The following is a 17,149-nucleotide window of genomic DNA, read 5'->3' on the forward strand; positions in this document are numbered from 1 at the left end:
GCACACTGCACGCACTGCTCGCCTCCGCCCCACGGCCTCGGAGCCCTCTGCAGCCTCTTGTCCTCAGCCCTTGGAGGAGCACTTGAACCCAGAGAGCTGTCGCAAAGGAGGCCCAAAAGGCAAGTGCTTGTGAGCGGTCGCCCAGCAGAAATGAGCCAAGGCCAGGGCTGCTAACAAGAGCGCGTGCATTGCCCCAGCTCCATTCACCAACGTCACCCACCAGGCACGCGCACAATGCAAGCAGAGAGCACTCAGCGGCACCTCCAGAGAGGCACCGCTTGCCATGAGGCTCACCTCCACAAAAAAAGCCATGGCGGGCCTCTGGCGAAACTGGTCCTCCTCGCTCAGCAGCCTTGACAGCTGGTGGAAGATCCAGCGACACAGGTGTCTCGGAGCTCTCCTCATGGCTCTGGCAGAAGGAAGAAGGCACTGTTGGTCCTCAGCTGAGCAGGCAAACCTGCTCTGGGCCTGCTTGGCCCCTCAACCACTTCCCCCCAGCACACTGAAGGCAGCTCAAGGCAGTGCTTGGCACGCAGCCACGGCAGCCAGAAGCATGTGCTCCTGCAGGGCCGCTCTTTCCCCACCACACCTTGCCATCAGAAAGCCAGGCTCAGTCACCATTATGTTCCTCTGGGTGGGAGACTGGAGAAACACCCTTCCTACCTGCAGGTCATGGCCTTCCCACACATGCCGTGTCCTCACCCCTTGGCATTCCTCTGCCCCGGGGGCCTTCCAGGTCCTTCTGCCCAGCTTTCACCTTTCCTGGGGCTCGGCTTTGGCTGCCACTGCAGCCAGACCCTCCCCAATCCTCTCTGTGATGGGAGCCCAGGCCCCACCGGAGGGTACTCCGGAGCTTTGGGAAGGCACCACTCCTGCGAGGGACCTTCTCGCACTACTCCTAACACCAACTACTCCCCCAACAGCTCTCAAAGCTGGGCAGTAGTGGGTCAGGGAGCTCCCATGGCCATTTTGCTGTGTGAGCCCTTGCCACAAGTGGGGAGGCTGCAGCCCCTTTCTTGGAGAGCTCGCCCCCACCCCCCCACCCACAAGGAAGGACATTGTGTGGGGCACCCCAAATCCACGGAAGAGGTGCTGGGGGACAGCAGGGCGTAAAGGGCTCTACCTGGCCAGCACGGACACTCCCTTCTGAGATGTCTCTGCACGCAGAAACAGCTCCCAGCCGCCATTCTTCTCCACAGCCAGGGCTACGTGCCGATAGCCAGCGCAGTGGAAGAGACCCTTCATGGCCTCCATGGCACATCTGCATACAGAGCAAAGCCCAGGTAACACTGGCAGCCTGGGCCTGCCTCCGACTCCAAGGCCGAGACAGGAGGAGTGGGATTGAGCACCTGACGTGGCTGGGGGCATGGGACCCATCCCGCTGGCATTCCCTCAGGAAGATGTTTGCTTCCTGGCGGGTGAACTCTGCTGTGAAGACTATCTGAAAGAGCAGCGCCAGGAAGAGCTGGGGGAAGAAGGCCTTCAACACCTGTGGGCTCCTGGATGATCACGTGCAGTGCTCTTGTTGCCTGCGGAAAACACCCAGGGACACCTCTCACTCCTGAGCGCTCCCTGCCATTCTCCCTGAACCCTCGAGATGGGAGCCTCACGCACAGCCTCATGCCATGGACAATGCAGATGGAGGGCTTGGACTTGCTGCCTGACCAAGGCCAATGCCTGCAGGCTCTTTGGCCTCAACTCCTGTCCGTACACAAGGAGCCTTCCTGCATGAGAGACCCTAGGGGGTGCAGGGACAAGGGGAGATGGAGATTTCCAGGCCATGGCCAGCCTGAGTGTTTGTGTGCAGAGCAGCGCTCGGCAGCCCTGTGCGCTGGCAATGGGAGGCCTGGTGCTGGGCATGTTGTATCCCCATGCAGGGGAGGTGCCTGCCTGGGGGCACACAGGCAAGGCAGAGGGGGCCCACAGAGCCAGGCGACAGCCAGGGGACCAACGAGGCCTCGTCCCGTAACACACAGCCAGGGGAAGGATGCAGCTGTTGTCCCTCTCGGAGGTGGACTGCTTGCGCAGTGGCCGTTGCTCCAGCAAGCTCAGCAGCTCCTGCAGCACGTCTTTTGCAACTGCGGGCTTATCCAGCAGCACCTTCCACATGGTTGTGGCGATGCTGCAGGCCCAGAGCGCTCTGTCAGTGGCACTTCCTCGGCCACAGTGCCAGAGCCTGGGCATGCCCTGGAGCTCCCTGGACGTCCAGCAACCCTGACCCTGCCCACCCCCTCCTCACTGGGAGCCCTAAAGGGGGCCTGCCCATGCAGGCTGGACAGGACCAGGCTGAAGTGCCTTGTGGGGAAGGCAGGGAGCATGGCCGCTGCCTGCTGAAAGCAGGCTCTATTGCTCAGCTCTGCCTTCTGCAGAGCTACCTGATGCATGGGGACTGGGCAGTGGTGGCACAGACAGAGGACCCTGCCCCGCAGGCGTGTCCTGGGAGTCTCCTTGGGTCTGGCCCCCTTTGCGCCCTTCTCCCCATCTGCAATGAGCCCTCGAGCCTGACGGGCCCCATACCTGTTGCAGAGCGGGGAGCAGTAGAGCAGGCTCACGGTCACCTCGTCAGGGTTCGAGCAGCACAGCTGTCAAAGGATGTTGTTCAGGGTGACCCGGGCCGACAGCTCCCTGATGTACCTAAGGCTCCTGTAGAGGCACCTCATGATCCGTGGCACCTGGAAGACCCATGGGTGAGAGTGGGGCTGCTACCAGAGAGCAGCCATTACCCCACTTCCCACTGACATCCCCTTCCTTCTCCATGGCTCCCAGTGCTCCTTGCTGCCTTCCAAGGCTCTTGGGTGTCCCAGACCCCTGGCTCTGGCGAGGTAAGACCACGTCCCAGAGGGCTCCTGCCCCCCACACACCACCTGCAGCCTGCTTACATCTTCCAGTGAAGAAACAGCGCCCACCACAAACATGTTCAGCATGTGGGTAGCCACCACCGTGCTGTAGTTGCTGCAGTTCCTCATGCCCTCGATGGCTGTGACAATGACGTCTATGCCCTCGGAGGGCTGAAGGTTTTTCACAAACAGCTTATGGGAGAATGGAGGTGAGGGAAGAAATGTCACGCTCTGTGCCACATTAATGGTGCTTAGCTGAGCAGTGGACGTGGCTCGGGAGAGGGGGGCGGGGTAATGCTGGCACTGTGGTCCCAGCAGAGCCAGGGGCAGCTGTTGGGTTGTGCAGCGGCACCGTGGGGCACGTGGCCACAGGGCCATCAGGGCAAGGGAGGATGGTTGCGGTCAGGGTCACAGTGCACTGGCTCTACAGGCAAGCACAGCTTGACGGTGGCCCTCAAGGCTACACCTGCTGCTGGGACTCTTGCAGTGAAGCCCCTGCCCACTCCCCACTCAGGCACAGTGGAAGTGGCACCGGGGGAGAGCTGGGCTGCTACCAGAGTGCAGCTTTACACAAGGGGCCACTGAGAGCTGCTTCCCTCTCCACCACGCGCCCTGCCCACTCTGCATGCACTGCGATACCCCCTCAGCCCAGCTCATTAGGCAGCCCTCTGCTCATCCAAGTCCCATGATGACCCCATGGCCAAGAGTCCCAGCACGGGAGGTGCTCCTCACATTCATGATGACACTGAGCTTGCTGGTCCATGACACGCAGAGCTCGTCGTCAGCTTCCCACTCCTTTGGGTTCTCCGCATGCCCTTGATTATCCTGCAACGGCTCGCTGCCTGAGCAGGAGCAGAAAAAGAGAGCAGTCAGGAGGAGTGAAGGAGCCTTGGAGGGGGCAGACTGATGGCCTCAGGGAGAAAGCAGCCTGGCAGAGGAGAAGAGCATGCCAGTAACGTCTGGGGAGCAGGATTCCCTGGGAGGCTGGGGGCCCCTTGCAGGGGACAGAAGGGGCAACTGCTTTGAAGGCTACCAAAGGCCTGGGGGGGGGGGTTCAATGGGACTTTGTGGTGTGAAGCACCTCAGGATCCCTAGTGCGAGCAGGGGTTGCTGAGCATTTTCCACAGCAGGGCAGTCCAGCACAGGCACTAACATCCTGCTGCCCTACTGCTCCATCAGCCCTCTTTACTGCTCCTGTGTCGCACGGAGCAGAGTGGCCGAGGCAGGCTCATGCCCTCCCTGGCCTTGCCAGGCTCTCCAGCTCCACAAGGATGCAGCCCACCACAGCTTCTCTTACATTTTCGTTGCACCACAAATCTGAAGAGGCAATGAAGAGCGTCCAAAGCCCCACGGCTGGTCTCTGCATCCTCATAGGCGCAGCAAAGGATGAGATGCCCCACCAGCTGTCCCAGTATGGGCACAGAGACCCTTCCGTAGCCGCTGGGGCTCTCCTCAACTCCTCCAAAGAGGTGCCAGACCTGCGGAACGGGCGGTACAGCTAGAAGGACTGATGGCAGGCAGTCGCCACCAAAGCCCTGAAGCCAAGAGTCTGCCCAGGCATGCATGCCAGGTGAGTCAAAGCTCCGGAGGGCCCTGCAGGCCTGGCCTCCCAAAGCAGCAAGGCAGCACTGCCACACCTCGCCTCACATCGTGCTCCCTGCACACTCCTGCCCCGCACAGAGCTGGGGCACAGCTGGGGCCTCAGAAAAAAACGCCTGCAGAGAGAAGCTCATGGCAAGAGGAACAAAGAGCTTTTGCCTCAGGGCAGGGCCTTGCTGAGCGCTTTGACCTCTGGCCAGGCTTCCCTCAGAGGCACCCCGGAGCTGAAGGCTGCTCTGGTCTGCAGGCAAGGGGCAAAGGGGTGGCTGGGAGGCGCCTGCCTCCTTACCTCCAGTGAGGAATATTTGGACAGCACATTGCTCAGCCTCCCAATCCTCCCCACGGCCCTCTCACGCACAGCTGCTCTCTCCGAGTTGGTGAAGGGCAACAGGAGCTGGGAGGACAAAGGCTACTGGTCTGCCTGGGGAGCTGACACCTGCTCCAGCAGAAGCAGCTCTCCTCAGCCCCTGGCTGCACTGATAGTTCATGAAGGCAGGTAACCGCACACCCCCTGCACAGGCACCCTTCCCACACACCCCCTCCAGAACATCGCCCTGCGTGCAGAACATTCCCTGGCGGTCTGCTTGGGGAGGTTGGGCTATGGCCTCCTGGCCTGGCAAAAGAACCAGCCTTCTCAGCTGGGCTGCCCTTGCACGATGGGCAGGTCCTAGCAGGGCCCTGCACCATTCAGAGCTGGAAAGCAAAGGACAAGGGACGGGGGGCGGGCAGGGGGATCGCAGCAGTAGCTGCCGTCTATGTGGTGCTGAGAGAAAAAGGATGCAATTCCTCCCACATCTTTGGTGCAGGAAAGGCTTTAAGGGCAGAGTTGGCCCTGGAGTGCAGCAGGCAAGGCTTTCTCATGACCTAGGAGTCGTCTCTGGAAGCAGAAGGGACTTGGGCTGCAGCCAGCGCACCCCAGGATCAGTGCACATGAGACTCCCGGTCACCTAAGGGAGGTGGGCTCCCTCCCTGCACTCTGCAGCCTCCACATGGCACTGAGATAGGAAATGGCCACCTGAGGGTATCGCTTCCCCCTGAGCTGAGGAACAGTCCCTGTGAAGCCCACTCTTTGCAAATGCCACACCTGCAAGATATTCTGCAGCTCCAGGAGGCTGGAAGTGGCAGAATTGAGCACCAGCACCTCCAGCATGTTATCCATGCTGTCCAGGGTCTGCAAGGAGCACAGAGGGTTGTGACACTCTTTCACCCCTCCCTGGCACACACCAGCCTCTGGGCTTTGCCCGTGGCCACACCCAGAGGAAGGAGTAGAAGGGAGGAGGGTGGGAAAGCAAAGCTGAGATCAGGCCCTGCCTGTGATCTTGCAGGCGTCTCTCAGCACAGGCCGGGCAGGGGCAAGAGCAGAGGGGCTGACAGGCTCCCCGTCGCTCGCCCAGTGCATACCTTGGAATAGAGGCAGGTGTCCAGGTTCTTCATGTCTTCTTCGGTGGGAAGCAAGAAGACACTCCTGAAGCAGGTGTGCAGGAGGATGCTCTTTTTGCCCTCCAGAACCAGCTCCACGACACTGCAAAGAGAGAGAGGCGCTTGCTCAACACTGCCGCTGGCAGCACTGCCTTGATGCCCTGGCAAGGTGGATGTGGACCTCTGGGGCAGGAGTCGTCGGGCTGGTCCGACGCTGCCACACGCAGCCCTGCGTGTGTTGGGGGGGTGTACTCCTTCCTTCCATGACACTGCTCCTGGGACAGAGGACAGTCCTTCTTGGTAGGCCTCACGCTTCCTCAACCATCTGCCTCCCCTTCTCTGGTGAAGGCCAAGGTGCCCTGGGCAGCTGCAGGTAGCCCTGTGCCCTCCCATCTGCCCTGAGGACAAATCCGGGGCCGGGGAGAGCAGAGGCCCAGCGGGCAGAACCACCAGCCTCCCTCCACGATGGGGGGACACCTCCCAGGCAGGCACGGTGCCATCAGGACCATGCTCTGGAGAGGTCTGGGCCAAACCAGGGGCTGATGTACGTACCTCATCACCGTGAGAGCAAGCATGGCTTGCTGACGCACTGCTGTGCCCAGCTGCTCCATCGGCTCCTCCTCCAGCAGCACCTGGAGAGCACAACCGGGATGCCACACCGAAAGTGCCACCACCCAGGGCCAGCACTCCCAGCAGCACTCTGTGAGGCTAGCAGAGGCCTGAGGCCCCCATCCCTGCACTGCAGCCCACAATGACCCCCCCTCTGAGGTCTCAGCTCGCAGGGCTTCTCAAGGCCACCCGGATGCCCAGCTCTTTGCCAATGCCTATCTGCCCCAGTCCTCCCAGTGCCCAAGTCCTCTCCAAAGAGCTGTGCTTGCGCCCAGCTGCCCTTGAGCCCGTACTCACAGCTGCTGCATGGGCCCTCACCTTGATATGCTCGGCCAGGTCGTACGTGCAGCAGAAAACATCCAGGCCCCACGACAAGGCCTTGGAGCTGCTGCCTCGGCAGAGGGTGCAGATGCACTCCAGGAACTTGAGCTTCTGCACCTCTTCCTGACGCACGGGGAAGAGAGACGGAGTGAGCGTGAAGGGCAGGGGAAAGAGCAGCAGGAGCAGAGCAGCGAGGGGGCTGCAGCGGTGCGCGTGTCCCCTGGCCGGGAGCAGCTCTGCACAGCCAGCAGCCCCCCTGCAGCCTGGCAGCAGAGCTGGCGCGACCCACATGGAGACTCAGGCCCAGCCCGGCCGCACGTGGCTGCAGCTACCTTCTGTGTGCCGCTCACAAAGGCCTGGATGAACTCCAGGGCTTCCTCATCCTCTCTTGACAGGTCCGACCAGCTGCAGATGGAAAACTTGGCCCCTGCAAAAGCCAGAGAGCCAGGAGGCCTGGAGACACTGAGCACACCGAGCTCGGCCTCCGTGCCACCGCCCCAGGCACCCCAGTGCCAGCGTGCAGGCAGACGGGAGTCCTGCGCAGAGCAGGACGCGCTGCCCGGCCCCGGCCCGGCCCAGCCCTGCATGGCCCCTCACTCACTGCTCCACGGGCTCCGTGACGCCTGGGCCCTGCAGCCCTCAGAGGACGCCTGGGGAGAGCTGCTGCCCTGGGGAGTCCCGTCCCGCTCCTGGGGTGCCTGGGGACTGCGCGGGCGACCGCCCTCCTTCTCCCAGGCCGCCCGGGGGTGGCTGGGGGGTCTCTCCTCCATCCTGCGGGGCAGAGCAGAGGCCAGAGGGGGAGAGTTTTTAAGGCAGAGCCGGGCAGGTCCCCGCAGGGCTGGTGGCGGCGCTGCGGCATCCCCTCGCCCGCCTTGGCCCTGGCACCAGCTCTCCTGCCCCACAGCCCCTTCCGCAAGGCTCTGCCCCACCACGGCCGAGGGCCCCCGTGGCCCCGCCACGCTGCCCAGCCCCAGCCCAGCCCCGTGGCTCCCACCCGGCACAGGAGGTGGGAAGGCCTCGGGAAACGCCTCGGCCCCGCGGGGCTGCCGGGGCGGCAGGGAAAGTCGCGGCTGCGCTCTGCGGCTCCTGCCTGAGCCCCGCGCGCTCCTGCCCTCTCCCAGCACCGTCCTCCCGGACACTGCGGGGCCGCGGCGGGTCACCACGCGGGTCCCAGCAGCCCCGCTCGTGGCGGCGCTGAGGTCACCTCTGCTGCCCGCAGCGGCTCCACGAGCAGCAGCCACCGCCGCCGCAGCCCCAGGGCTCGAGCGCGGCTGCCCCGTGGATGACAGAGCTGCCGGAGGCAACGGGAGGCAGCTCCAGGGGCAGAGCGGGGCTGCGCACGGCCACCTCCCTCCCGCTTCAGCCCCGACGGACCAGGCGCTGCAGCCACTCACCTACCGGGCACCAACCGCTAACCCCAAGCCCTGCTCCTGAACCAGCCCCGGCCCCGACTCCAACCGCTCAGCCCAAACCCCACCGCTGAGCCAAGATACACACCTCTCACCCCCTTCCCTGGCGCTCACCTCACCCCCACCCTCAGCCCCAGCATCACCACGCCAACCTTCCCCCAGCCCTCACCTCCAGCCATCACCCAGTCCCCCAAAAAGCTCGCCAGCGCTCACCACAAGCACCAGCACCCCAAAGCACCGCAGCAGAACCTCCCCCCAACCCTCCCCCCGGCCCCACCCAGTACAGCCACCCCCCCGTCCCCGGCTCTACCCGCAACACCAACCCCCAAGCAGAAACCCCAAGGAGCGGCCTCGATCCTAACTGCTAACACAACCCCCTTCCCCGCTAGCCCCACCCGCGCACTCACCACCCAACCTGCCACCCCTCGGCCCACGCGCGCGCTGGGCTCCCGCCGACCCCGGGAGGCAGCGGAAGCGCAGGGACTGGGAGGGGCTGGAGCAGCTGAGCTTGGCAGGGACCTGGGGAGCTGGTCTGGTCCAGCCCCGCGGATCAAGCAGGGTCCCCTGGAGCAGGCTGCCCTGGAGCAGGAGGGGCCAGTCTGGAGTCTCTCCCGGAGCGGAGACTCCGCAGCCTCTCGGGGAACCTCTGCCCGCCTTCGGCCCCTTCACAGTGAACAAGCGATCTCCTGCACTCCGGCGGAATTTCCTGCTCCGCCATCCTGTGCCGCTGCCTCTCCTGCTCCCTCTGCGCACAGCAGGCCGCTCCCGCGCGGCCGCGGGGCAGAGGCCCCCGCCGCCCCCCACCCGCCCACGGGCCTGGCCCGGGCGAGCCCTGGCCCAGGCGCAGGAGGCGGCGGGCAGGGGGCGCTGCGCCCCGCCGGCCCCACGCCTGGCAGCAGGGGCAGCCCCGTCGGGGCGCGCCATTGGGCGGCCGGCACGTCGCTCAGGGCACAGCCCGCCCCCCAGACCCCATTGGCTCGCGGCCTCCCCTCGCGAGCTGATTGGCCAGGCGCGGGCGGCAGCCCTGAGGGCGGGCAGGCTCGGTGCCGCCCTGAGGCCAGCGCAGCCACCCCGCGCCCGGCCCCGCCGCCGCCGCCGCCGCCCTGCTCCGCCCGCGGAGCCCCCGCAGCTCTCGGCCCTTCCCCGCTCGTGCCCAGCCCTCGCCCCCTGCCCCAGCCCCGCAGCCCTCGCCCGCAGCCCCACGCCTCCCCCACAGCCACCCCCACCAGCGCCGCTCCCCGGGAACCCCGAGCAGAGCCGCAGCCCTCCCCGGAGCCTCCCCCGGCCCCAGCCCTCCACGGGGAGCTCCGACCCGGAGCCCGGGCCGCACCGGCCACGCCATCTGGATTCAAGAAGTCGTTTTCCCCACACGCTCCTGACCAGCTTCAGAGACAGTTTTGCTTTCTTCTCTGCCTCAGCCAAACTGTGAAATGCAGCGTTAAACTCGGAGCAGGTGGAAGTGGTTATTTCCGGAGCCTGGGACTTCAGGCTGGCAGTGTGCTTTCATACCCCCGAAACACCTTGACTGCGTGCTCCGTGGCAGGAGCGTCTCCGTTACCAAGCTCCGATGAAACAACGCAACAAAACACGAAAACGTGCTGCACAGAATCACAGCTCTGCCAGGTCCTTCCTAGGAACATCTGCAGGAGCTGCTCAGTCCAAACAGAAACCACAGCTCTCTTCTTTTAAGAAATGCAGGCTACAAACAGCCACTCGCTCTGCACAGTGCTCCCCAAATGCAGGCAGTATTATCCCACCGGTAATCTGTTCCCCTGTGTCTGCTGGATAGATTTTTGCCCTCTGGAACTCTGCGGGAGACGCTGAAGGCACCAAGTTCACCAGACGTGACGTGCTCACGATGGGCAAGACCTGGGTGTCTCCTCTTGCAGGGACATGGGGTGTTACCTTCTCACCGGAGGCACACTGACAACTGCAACAGATACCCCAAACCTGTCCTGAACAGCTTCTGCCTTCTGCTGTTGCCCCCGGCACAACACGGGTATTGAAGCTCGGTCACAGCCTCTCTTTAAAACTACACTTAGTGGACGAGTGCCGCCTGCAGCAGCACGAGGTCAGGGACTGGCAGTGGGTAATCAAGTCACACTAACCCTAAGATGGAAACTTAATCTAAATGTAACTCTATGTAGTAATGGCAGAGTGAGAGGGGTACTACAGCCACGTAAAGCAAGGCTGTCGTTGCAGCGTGACCTCTGCTTTGGACCAAATCCACACACAGGGGCCTGGGTCAGAGGCCGTTTTTTCTGTGGTTGCTGGTCAGTGCTGCCAGCACTGCAGCTGCAGTGGACATTGGTGATCGGTGTGGGACAGCAGGAGCTGTGACTGGAAGGGGTCTTTGGACAGGCAAGGGACAGAAAGGAAGGGACAGGAAAACGCGGTGCCGTCACAGAAACTGGTGCCATGCCACAGAGCTCCCCAGGAGCTGACACCCGACTGCTGGGCCGCAGTGCTCCTCAGCTGGAGCACTCTGCTTGCAGCCCGTCCTCCCAGAGCTGGGATGGTGTCTCAAAGCAATTCCCTGGTGGACAGTGAAAGCGATAGTGTCAGAGACCTGATGCAGTGGTTTGCAGAGAAGGGCGTGCAGAAGGGGCCGGCAGCTCGGAGCCGTGGTGGGGCCCGGCGGGGGCGGGGCCAGCGGGCCCAGGGGCGGGGCCATGGACACACAGGCCCCGCCCCCATCTGCAGCAGTGACACCTCCCATGCTGTGACCCCTCCCACCCCAAGCTCCTCCATTGGCTCCTGTGGGGTGGGGCGGGGCCTCCTGGGGCGGGACCTGGGAGAGAGGGGCAGGAGGGGGTAGCAGTGAGCATGCGCTGTGAGGGGGCGGAGCGGGCAGGGCAGCCAAGGGGTGGGGCCCCGAGGGTCAGGAGGGACGGGGCAGGGCGGAGCATGCGCACCGGGGCTGGGGAGGCGGCTGAGGGGCGGGGGGGGCCGGGGCTGCCCGGGCCCTGCAGGCAGGGAGGGGGCGAGAGGCGGCTGCTGCCGCGGGGCAGCGTCTCCTGGCCCGGGGCCGCCCGGAGCCTTTAGCCGCGGTGCTGGGAGCTGCTGCCCCGGCCATGTGGCCGAGGGCTGGGCAGAGCGAGCGGCCATGTGCACGGGGGCGGCAGTAGCCGCTGCGGCCCGGCCGTGTGCCAGCAGCGACTGGGAAAGGCCCGGCCCGGCCTGGGCCATCTCCGGCCCCCAGGACCACCTGGCTCTTGCGCCCCTTCTCCTGGTGGCCCTGTGGCTTGGAGCCACCTGCGGTGACCATTTCTCAGCACCGTCCCCGCTGCTAGAGCAGGGCACGGGCCCAGCACTGCTGTGCATGGGCAGAGCGTGGGCGAAGGCGCTTTCGGAGCTGCCTCGCAGACCTGCTGGTCTCTCCGTGGGCTTCGGAGTCTGGGACTCCTGTCCAGCCTGGGCAGCTCCTTCTCCCTTCCCCACACCCCACGGGCAGGGACCTGAAAGCAGAGACTCAGGGAAGCGCCTTGCCTTTGGTGTCGTCCCTGCCGGAGCTTCCTCCTGAGACGCCCCAGGCAGTGTCCTGGGGGCGAGCGGGAGCTCTGAGCAGCCCTGCCCCACGCAGCCCCCTGTGCATGGGGAACAGCCCTGCCCTGCCGGGGCCGCTCCTTCGCCCAGTGCTTCCCCAGCCCCTGTTCACCTTGCTTGTAGGTATCCCTGGACATCGCCTGGAGAAGGCTGGGTTGTGCCTTGTGTCTGCTGGGACACCGATGCTGGCGAGGTGTGACTGAAGTGTCAGCTTGAAATGTGTCTCTGGCTGAAAGCTGAGCTGGAGGATGCGGGCGTTTTCTGTCATCGTGAGCTTTACCTTCTGCAATACCAGTGTGTGCTGAATGCAAATGCATTTTTAGAGGAAGGGGTCTGCATTTAACATGCACCCCCCACTGCTTTGTGTGTGACCTGAGTAGCATATGCACAGCAGCTCTTCCGTGTGTTCTGTAAAAGGGGGAGTCAAGGATATCAGTTATGTTGTAAGAAGGTTTTCTGCTCCTGACTGAAAAGGGAGGTTGTCCAGTAGGGTCGGTTACGGCTGGGCTTGGGAGCATAGCAGTGGAAAGGGAACGATTTTGTTGAAGAAACACCAAAGTATCCTTACTGTGTCTCCTGTTCTTTGGGAAAGGAAATGGAAAAGCAAGAAAACCCCTGCTTTCAGTGTCTGCTCCTGAAGCAGAAGTTTTCACAAGCCTTCCTCTTTGTCATATCTGATCTAAGAGTTTGACTCTTGCCTTCTGCTTTGTTTGGGAAGTGTGCAGCTGAGAATGGAAGAGCCAGTTGCTGAGTCCTGCTTGAGCAGCAGGTTCTTTCCTACTGTGTGTGTATGAGTTGCTTCCAAAGAGTGGCTCTGCAGCTGGCGGAGAGGCTTCTGCCACGCTTTGAAGACGTAAGGCTGGTGGGAGAGGCAGGGGCTCTCTGGCGTGTGGGTGAGTCTGTAGACGTGGCTCTGGATGCTGTGTGTCCTTCTGCACGTGTGCCCACTGGGCAGTGTATTGGCACCTCCTGCCACAGTTGTGCTGCCTCTGCAGAGGCTTGTCCCCAGCTCGGAGCCCTGGCCAGGGAGGGGGACAGTTGTGCCTGCAGAAGACGTGGCCTTGCAAAGGAAAACCTTCTTCTCATGCCTGGCTCCTGCAGTCGTTGCTGAGGCCTCCACTGCTCTCCTTCCTTCCTCACAGAGCTGCAGCACAGTGCGAGAGCTCTCCATGCTGCTCTTCAAGGACCTGATGGAGATTGTGGTGGGGAAGAACAAGCAGAGGATGAAGCAGCGCGTGCAGAGGAGCCTGGTCCCACTCTTCCTGCACATGAGCGAGCAGAACCAGAGAGCGGCCCAGGTATGGAGCAGTGCTTTGGGGAAGGGATGCTGACATGACCTGGGGGAGGCCTGAGCACCATGGCAGGGGCTGCTGACAAGTGTGCCTCTGAGTGCATGTGAGCGGGAGGTCCAATTTGCTAAGTGGCCAAGGACAAGGCAGAGGTGCTGCTTCAGCAGGGAGGGGCAGCCCTGGTCCTAAGCCCCACTGTGGGCTGGGACATGCTCCAAGGCTGGCCAAGATGAGGGTGAGGCAGGGTGTCTTGTCCTGGCTGTGGTGGCATCTGCCGGTCTCTGCTGCTCTGCAGGCCGCTCAGAAAGCCCTTGTCAGCGCTGCACAGCTCCTCAAGTGGGAGGAGCTCAAGCAACTGGCCAGGACAGGGGAGACATGGAAGATTGGGGAGTACCTGGTAAGGACAAGGCCAAAGTCCTGGGGCCCTGACCGGACGAAGCCTGCCCCGCTGCCCAGTGTGCAGGGCACACAGCTGTGCCCCTCACCCACTGCTGCAGCCCAGAGCCCCGGCCGCCTCGGGCTCTGCTCCAGGTCCCTCTGCCCTTGCTGTCCCCCCTGGGATGCTGAAGGAGCCCCTGGCTTGGCTGTCCTTGTCAGAAGGCTTGGGGGGGATCTCAGAGGAGGCCGGTCGTGGGAGGAGGGTCAAGCCTGACTCCCCAGGGAGTCTCGGTGCCAACCCACGGCCTTGTGGTGTCTCCAGGTGCTGAGGGACAGGAGCAGAGCGGAGCAATACCTGCACCAGAGCCTGCCATACTTGGAGAAGCCTGAGGCATCCTTGCGGGAGGCAGCCGTGAGGTTCCTTGGTGAGCCACTACCCCAGTCGCATCCCTGACCGTGCAGGTGGGCTGAGAGGAGGTTCTGCAGTGCCTCACAGCATGCCTGCATCCTGCACCCCGGGGACCACACTGAGGCCAACCTTGCACAAGGGAAAGAGGATGAGTGGCTAGGCTAGCAAGGCCCGGTGGGAGCTGTGCTGCTGGGGTATTGGTGGGGAGTATGAGGGCTGACAGGAGGTGTTTGCCTAGGCTCATGGGGCAGCAAATGAAGCAGAGGAAGGAGAAGGTGGAGCAGATCTGCATTGGCGAGTGAGATCAGCTGTGGCAGGAGGCCCTGGCAGGGAGGAGGAGGGAGCCCAGGAAGGGAGCTCCAGTTGCTGGCCCTGCCATAAGCCAGGCAGGTGTGGTCTGCCTCTTTGGGGGAGAGGAGGTGAGTATTTGTGGGTCACCTGGGGTATTCCTGACCAGCAACTTGCAGCAGGTCCCTTTGTCCCAGGTGCTGCCTGCCCAGCCTGGGAAGGGCTGGGTGGGACGGGCCCTGTTTGGGCAGGATATCAGGGAGGTCTGCAACTGTGGGAGTCTGTTATGTGCTGTGATCTTTTGTGTCTCAGCCCTCCAGCCCCTGGAAGCTGATGCTGAACCCTCCGTCCGTTGCCTGGTGACACAGACCGTGCTGGACCTGAGAACTCCCCGGGAGCGGTCGCCACCAAGGTTCAGCTTTGGAGCACTGGGTCACTGGCTCCAGAGAGCATGGCAGAGGTGTCACCCTTCTGCCAGGAGGTGATTCTGTTTGAGCAGCACTGCCACAGCTGTGCCAATGCCGTGGGGCTGCACGCCGCAGACACGCAAGTGTGCTGGAAGGTCTGGGCCATGGCTGGTGTCTCCCGCAGCACAGGACAGCTCGACAGCTCTAAGCGCATCCTGTCCCATTAGTGTTCTACCACTTCTTCCCCTTGCTCTGCTTTCCTCAAATTTAAAGTCCTGTTTCTTTAGCCCATGTGTGTGTAATTTTTTTTGGAGCGAGAGAAAGGCAAGGGGGAAGAGGGCAGTTGCTCTGCTGGACCAGGAAACACAAGGGCAAGAGGGAGAAGCTCTGTAGCCTCTACAGACTCCCGCTGTCCTCAGGCCTTGCATCTGCTGTGCAAGGGCCGGGCTGGTGTTTGCCATGCAGCTCTCTTTCTATCACCACTGCCCACCCTGCGCCGTCCCTGGGAATTGCTTCTTTCCTCTGCTCTCCCTCTTCCCCATGACTATGTGCTTCTATTTTCCCTTGAAAGACCTCAAAAGCCAGAAGCCATCAGCTTCACTGGGGCGCCCCGTAATCCAGAGCTGCTGGCGCTGGGGCCATGCATGACCAAGTCCCTTTCAGCGAATTCAGTGCTGCAGAACAGTCCGTTCACTATCAACCAGCCATAGGAGCTGCTCAGGGACACGGAGCAGTTCAGTCCAGCTTCCCCAGCAGCAATCCCACCACGGCCCCTGCACACTGCAGGCTCACACCGGAAGCACCTGGGTGCTGTGGAACTGTGCACCGGGTTCTCTCTTGGCCGTCCAGCCGCACTGTTAGCTGTCGACCATCCTGTTCCTGGCTGAGGCCATCTGGTCTGTTGTGTACCTGTGGTCTGGCATGGCTCGACCGGAGAGTGAATGAAGCCCGGGAAGGATGAAAGCCAGCAAGACGCACAGCTCTGGTGTGCACTCAGACTCACCACGAGCTGGCCGGTGGACCCAGCAACCCATCCAGCAGCAGGGAGGCCCCCGAGGCCAACAGCCAGGGAGAACCTCAATCATCTTGGTGCAGCTCCTCTGCTGGCACATCACAGCCATCCCCACTGTTTTCTGACCTCCATCTGCCCATATTCTTTTTGCTTTTTCCCCTCCAATTTACCCGCTTTCCTCATTTTCCATTTTGATGTTTCTCCATCTTCTACTTTCTTTTGGTGCTCTTCACCATTTTCCACAGCTTTCTGCACTTCTTGCTTTGCACCATCTCTTTTCTGCCGTGCCTGCATCGTCTGTCGCTGCTCTCCCTCCTTTTCTGCCATTTCTACCATTTCTGCTTTCCCCTTTTCCATCTTTTTTCCCCCTTTCAACCTTTTTTGTGTCCTCTTTCTTCCATTCTTTCTCTGGTGTACACTTTTTTTTTCCTTTTTTTATTTTTGCATTTCCCACAGTTTTCATATAGAGCTTTTTGCATTTTCCACATTTCTTTCTTTTTTATTTATATTTTTTCCAAAGATTTCTGCTGCTGTTGGACACTTTGGGCAATTTTTTTTTTGGGGGGGGGGTTGAATTTTCTTGCGTTTTGTCCCATTTGAAGTGTTTTCAGGTTTTCCCTTTTTTTGATTTTCTGCCATTTCTCAGTTTTTCCATTTTTTTTTTTTTGCACTTTCTGACATCTCTGGCTTAACCATTTTAACCATTTTTAACCATTTTAAGTGTATTTGGTGTTCCGTTTTCTTCATGTTATCCATCCTTTCTGTTTTCTCCATCTTCTTCTGTGATTTCCACCATTTTCCTTTCCTTTTCGGAATTTTCTGCTCTTTAGTCAATCCCTGATGCTTTCAGTTGTTCTTTGACTTTTTTTTTTTTTTTTTTTTTGCCTTTTCTGGTGTTTCTGTTTTCTGCCATTTTTACTCCTCTAAGTCCTTTCCACCATGCTCTGCTTTTTTCAGCCTATTTTCATCAACTCCTTTTTCTACCACCTTCTTATTTTTGCTTTTTTTCAGCAATTCTGTGCATTTTCTTCCTTGTTTTTTTGGTACATTCTCCCCTGCTTTCCACCATTTATTCTCTCTTCCACTCAATTCCACTTGGAGTTTGTGTGTGTGTGTGTGTGTGTGTGTGTGTGTGTGTGTGTGTGTTGCTTTAGGTGTTTTCCATTATTTTGGAGGCCAGGTTTTGGTACATTTTGCATTTTCTGCCATTTCTTGTGTATTACAATGTTTTCTGAATTTTTCTGTCATGTGCCAGCATCTTTTGCATTTTACCTTCTTTTTTTTTTTTGCATTTTTGCCTTTTTTTTTTTGCGTTTTCAGTCATTATGCTTTCTGCAGTTTTCCAGGTATGTTTTTTTCCATCATTTTCTGCTGTTTTCAACCCTTCTTTTCCCCCGCATTAACCATCTTTCTTGCATTTTCCACTGTCTTCACATTCTTTAGCATTTTCTGCTCTTTTCCTCTGGTTTATGATCATTCCTTCTCTTTTTCATGTGCTTTTCACACTTGTGTTGCTTTTCTTTCCATTCTGTGTCATTGCATCCACCTTTTTTCTGTTTTTTTTAAAACATTTTCTGATCTTCTGTATGCATACTCAGCCTTCAGTTGAATATATTGGGCTTTTTT

The sequence above is a fragment of the Rhea pennata genome, unplaced genomic scaffold (assembly GCF_028389875.1).
Source record: "Rhea pennata isolate bPtePen1 unplaced genomic scaffold, bPtePen1.pri scaffold_32, whole genome shotgun sequence".
Classification (NCBI taxonomy): Eukaryota; Metazoa; Chordata; class Aves; order Rheiformes; family Rheidae; genus Rhea; species Rhea pennata.